This window comes from Arachis ipaensis, chromosome B5 (assembly GCF_059453495.1).
Source record: "Arachis ipaensis isolate K30076 ecotype BB chromosome B5, ASM5945349v1, whole genome shotgun sequence".
In the NCBI taxonomy this organism is placed as follows: domain Eukaryota; kingdom Viridiplantae; phylum Streptophyta; class Magnoliopsida; order Fabales; family Fabaceae; genus Arachis; species Arachis ipaensis.
Window position 1 is genome coordinate 13114512 of NC_142440.1, and position 6186 is coordinate 13120697.

Here is a 6186-nt window from a genome sequence, read left to right on the forward strand (position 1 = left end):
TCAAGATCTCAATTTTCTCATTGTAGTCCTCCAGATAGAGTTTCGAGCACTCAAAGTGATCTCTGGACATATTTCTGGTGATGAGTCATCACCGGAGCGCTGACGTGGCCTCGATTTGCCATGTGGGAGGGCTCTAAAACGTCGTTGTTTTGGTTTGGTGCACTTAATAGCCAAAAACGACGCCGTTTATATGTTATTTAGCATGAAAAATAATTTTCTCTCCAACACAAACACTACACTTCACTCGTCTCTTCTTCTTCCACCCTCTGACTTCATCTTCATCTCCTCATCAATGGCGTAGCCATAGGGTTCTATTCGCTAGCTTGAAAAAGTTGAGAGAAGAAGTAATCCGACCAAAAGTTATTTTCGTTCTTCCCCTCCTTCACCAGAAGCACGAGGTTCCGACTTTGTGATCGGACTCAAGGTAACCTTTCTTTTTTTATTTTGTATTTTCAATCCAGTGTTGGTTGATGATATGCACGTTGTTAGTGTAGTTGAGGTTTGAGAGTTTTGGTGTCATTGTAGTGTCTAGAATTTGAAGGTTGGCTAGGGTTTGTGGGGTTGCTCTATTTAACCCGAATGAAACAGAGAGATGTATGCAGGATTGGAAAAAAAATGTGTTCTTGTGGTGTTGATTTTTTTTTTTTTTAATAATGCATTGGTAGGCTTTCAAATTCTGCATGTATTAAGTGAAAATTTAAAATTTCTTGCAGATGGAAGAGAGGATGGACATCATGATTCATCATGGGGGTGACTTCAAAAAAATTGCAGAAGGGATTATGGTATATTCTCCGGACAACAAGGCCTGTTTAGGTGATCTAGACACTGATACTCTAGATGTCTTCTATGTACGAAACTACCATAAAGAGCTTGGGTACAATGACATAAAACAGTTCTGGTGGCATATTCCTGGAAAAGGCTTAGATAATGGGTTGAGAAATGTAAACAGTGACAAAGAGATAAGAGAGATAGTGAATTGTTTTAGGACAAATGATGGATTGATTGATGTATATTTTGAGCATGGAGTGTCAGTGCTGGAGGTGTTAGAGGGAGATAACACAGTTGTGTACTTGGATGACGTTGGTGGAGAGGGGTGTAATGCAACTACAGATGCTAATGTGAGTCCCCCACTCAATGAGACTCATGCACTCATAGTTGCTCCCACCCCGAAGGTTGTACCCAATAGTTCTTGCAAATCCAGTCCCAACAAAAACAATACATCTCCACGGCAAACACAACCATCACACTCCAAAAAATACTAATTCTCCCAAGACAACCAACCCTCCCAAGAAAACTAACCCCCCAAAGGCAACGAAGCCCAGTAGATTCATCCAGCCCACCAAGCCCACGAAAACCACCAGAACCAGCCAGTCCACGAAGCCCAGTCAGCACTAAATCAGATAAGAGCAACAAGCAAAAACTGTCAAAGAGATCAAGTATTTTCAGGAGACCTTGTACACGGTCTGTTGTTAGAGGATTCAGGAGCAAAGTGTTTAACAATGAAGTTTCCTTTGATGTGTCTTCTGACTCCTCTGACAGTGAAGAGGATAGCCTGTTTAAGCCAGGTCCGGATGATGGTAGTTCCTCTGATTCTGAGGCTGCAGGGAATGATCCTAAAACTGGGAGTAGGATTAGGAAAAATATGGTACATGCAGAGGTGGGATCTAGAAATGTTAATCCATTAGGTAAAGGGAAGGAGAAGATATTGCATGAAGACGACGGTTTGGTGCAGGAGGTGAGTGACGTTGAAGTTGACCTTGGGTTAGTGGGTTGTGTTGATGAAGGTGCAGAGGATGGACTAGATCCAAGTATTGACTCAGATGGCACCAATTCTTGGCACTCAGAGGAGATGAAGACACCTCCAAACTCAGAAGATGAGCTGGAGAAAGGAAGTGATTCTGAGGAGGCATGTCCGCTGTTTAGGGAGGATGCAAGGTTTGGAGAGCTGCATCTTGAGGTTGGCATGAAGTTCGGAACGAAATGGGAATTTAGAGAAGCTGTGAGGGAATACACAATCCAAGAAGGTAGAAGTATAAAGCTAGTGAAAAATGATAACGTAAGGTGCAGGACGGTGTGTAAGGTCAAAGAGTGTCCATGGGTGGCTTATGCATGAAGAGACCATGAAGACACGTGTTGGCAAATTAAGACCTTCAACGATGACCATACTTGTCCAAGAGAGCACAAGAATAGGGCTGCCAACAGGAATTGGGTATGCAGCAAGCTTGTAAAGGTGAGAAAGTATCCAAATTTTAGACACTGCGAGGCTACAACTTACTTCAAGACAAGGTTTGACTTGACACTGAATAAGAATTCAATCTCTAGGGCATTAATGGATGCTAGAAGTGTCCTGTATGGGGATGAGAAAGAGCAATATAGGATGGTTCGGGATTATGGTATGACGCTTCTGAAGACTAATCCCGGTTCCACTGTGCAAATATGCATCACCCCACAACCAAACGGTGAAGTTACCTTTGATAGGATGTATGTATGCTTAAGCGGCTGTAAAAACAGGTTCAAGGCTGGTTGCCATCCTTTGATAGGTTTGGATGGTGCTTTCCTAAAGACAAGGTTTGGTGGCCAGATTTTGTCAACCATAGGGTTAGATGCAGATCACCATATCTATGTAATAGCCTGGGCTATTGTCAGAGTGGAGAATACAGAGACATGGAGATGGTTTCTTGAGCTACTTTATCAGGACTTGGGTTACTATAAAGATCATGACTGGTGCTTCATATCAGATATGTAAAAGGTATGGAGCACTTACACTTATTGTCCTGCTTTGATTCTATTGGATATTGATGGTTAAATGTTCCATTAAGAATTGTGTTGTAATATGCTTATATGCTTATATGGAGAACTTATAATTATGTTGTTATACAAAGATTGTTGCTAGATGCAACAAATAGGTTAATCTCCTGAATCATTATGCATATATGCTTGTATAGAGAACTTGTAATTATTGGTTGTCTAATTAATCAAGGTATCCTGTAAGCTTGTTATATACTTCTTGAATCATTATGTGCACACTGGATAAAGGTTAGGGGCTTCTATGGGTCACGACTATGATCTTTAGGGACCATTATGGGGATATTTATTAAATTTCAGGGATTTTTATGGGTCACGATTATAATGTCAGGGACGTATATGTGCACATTGCTTTCGTAGTCATGTATGTATAATATTTTGTGAAACTGGCAGGGACTGATATCAGTAGTGAAAGAGGTGATGCCTGACGTGCATCACCGTTTCTGCGTCTGGCATTTATGGAAAAATTTCAACAAGAATTAGAAGGACTTACAGCTACGGGAGATTTTGTGGGAGTGTTCAAGGGCAACAACTTACCAAGAGTTCAGGGATGGAATGGACAAGATCAAAAGATTAAACGAAGATGCTTGGGCATATTTAGAAAAGTGGCCGATGGATGCTTGGACCAGAAGCTTATTCAGCCATAAGCCAAAGTTGGATAGCATATGTGACAACGCATGCGAGGTGTTCATTGCTAAGATCAAAGATGCAAGAGCCAAACCCATCATAACATTGCTGGAGGAAGTAAGAATGTTTGTCATGCGCACCATAGCGAAGAACAAGGTTAAACTGAAGAATCACACTGGGAAGCTCACACCTGTTATAAAGAGCAGGCTGGAAAAAGTTAGGAAAGAGTCTAAGAATTGGAATCCTATTTAGACCGGGGATAACGGGTACAAAAAATTTAAGGTACACGGACATCCAACTAACCATGTTGTGGACATAGGAAAAAGATTGTGTACCTACCAATTTTGGATGCTTACAGGTAAGTTTCTTGTGTATAACAATTGTCTTTATGCATAGCAATTACTTTATGGATAACAATTATCATGGTTCATGTCAGTATTTGGCACCTGCAGGTATTCCGTGTGTACATGCTTGTGCTGCCATCTCTCGTGTCAATAAGCAGCCAGAGGACTCCTGTCACAGATGGCTAACTATGGAATTATATAGGGAAACTTATAATCACCACATTAATCCAATTCCTGGACAACCACTATGGGAACAAGCAGAGGACTGTAACAGGCCACATGCCCCTAAAATCAAGACAAAACTTGGAAACTAAAGATGAAGAGGAGGATGGATGCGGATGAGAAGAGTGGTTTTGGAACTAAGAAGCCTAAAGTTGATCCAAAACTATTGAGTAACACTGCAGATGGTGTACATCTAAAAAGGCAGTTGGAAACCTTTACTTGCAGTTTCTGTGGTGAAAAGGGACACACAAAGAGAAGCTGCAAAAAAAGAGGGATGCTGATGCTGCCGCTGCTACTGCAGCTGCCACTACTGCCGAGGCGGCTGAGAAGAAGAAAAAAGATGCAGGAAATCCTACGCCTGAGCAGCAAGTTGAGCAGCCCCAAAACGATGGTGGCCAACCTGATATGGAAAGCAATCACGTGGAGATCGAGATATCTTAGCCTATTGCTTCTGAGGAAGAGGATTCTCAAAAGGTAACTGAAAATTTATATATTCATGCCTTTATGATTTAAGTGGATCAATTATACTTAATGCCAAGTTTGTCTCTTATAGGATCCTGGACTGAAAAGGCCTTCTAAGCTGTCACCAAGAAGAAAATCCTCTCTACCGGGAACTTCACCAACAGTGAACCCCTTGCAAGGTGCATCTTCAGCAACAGCAACAAAGTTTGCCAACGTGATGAAGTTCATCCCAACCCCAGGATTTAAGCCACCAAGAAAGAAGAACTAAAGACTTTAGATAAATCTATTTAGGGGTTTCTGTTTTGTGTAATTAGTCTTTTCCAACAGACAATGACTAGATGGTGAATTGTGATCCTTTAGCCTTTTTGAGATGCCTTTCTTTTGAGGAAACTATTGATAGCAGTTTCATGTTCCTTGGCTGCCTTTTATCATTGTCTTTTGTTGTTTTTTTATAAACAATGGAATTTATCTTAATACACTATGCTTTGGGTTTACCAATCACTTTTGTTGCCTTATTCAGCCATTACTGATTATGGTTCATTTCATGCACAAACATAAATAACAATAGTTTCATAGTTAACAACATTTTCATTCCATCAACAAGCAGTTTTTCAGCATCTATTCCTTACAGGGAACCCTAAACCACCAACTCATTCATCATTTACAATACAGGATAACCAACAACACTATCAATACAGACACAACTAACACTAACAACTGGGTAATCACTTTTTGCATATGGACATCCTCCTCCAACCTCTGAAGCCTCCAATTAAAGTTCATCTTCACTTCATAATCATCACCACAAGATTTTGGCTTATCAACCTGTTCCTCATTCCCAGAATCTGCCCACACAAAAAGCCTGCACCATCTTTTCCCACTTGACTGTAACCAAGAAACGATCAAAGTTCAGAGAAGAACAACAAAAGAATAGTGAGGTAAGCATAATCATAACAACACAAGTAAATATTATAACCCACATTATAATTGGGGCAACCATAAAACGGTTTGTTCGGATTCGATTCTATGCCAAACCATCTGAGAACCGGCCGGCAGCCATAGCCGAACCATTCTGGCGGCCCCAATCTTCTGCTCTTGGTTGGCGTTCTCATCCGGTTCCAGCTAGATGGAGAACGAACAGAGCTTCCACATGCAGTGCTACCACCACCTATCATCGACATGAGTAACAACCCCAGACGGAAGAATGAAGAGAGAGCGATGAACAAGAAGAAGAGATGAAGTTTATGAACATTTGGGGATTTAGAGTTAGATATAATGGGAGGGACTAACGTGGGTACAAACAAAAATTAGCCAGCTCAGCTAGCCGTTGGAGCCCTCCCACGTGGCAAACCGAGGCCACGTCAGCGCTCCGGTGATGACTCGTCATCAGAAATATGCACAAGGACCACTTTGAGTGCTCGAAACTCTATTTGGAGGACTACAATGGGAAAATTGGGATCTTAATGATTAGATTGAGTATTTGCACAAATCTCAGAGATGACTATGGGTATTTACTCGAGATTTGTTGCACTCTAATTTTAGAAAGAGTTATTAGCTACTTGCAAATTTAAATCCATAGCATCTTCTTCAAATTTAATACCCTTGATAATATCTTATTCTTTAATCTTTATTAACATTACGGCCAATATATTGAACTAGATTTCATGCATGTATGTTTTTTTGGTGTCTAAACATGCAAAGAAACAAAGCAAACACTATCCTATAT

General features: G+C 40.8%; 1 pseudogene; it reads left to right on the forward strand.

Moving 5' to 3' along the window:
- Positions 1 to 713: 713 nt before the first annotated feature.
- On the forward strand, positions 714 to 2783 carry LOC148563406 (uncharacterized; annotated as a pseudogene).
- Positions 2784 to 6186: the final 3403 nt, after the last annotated feature.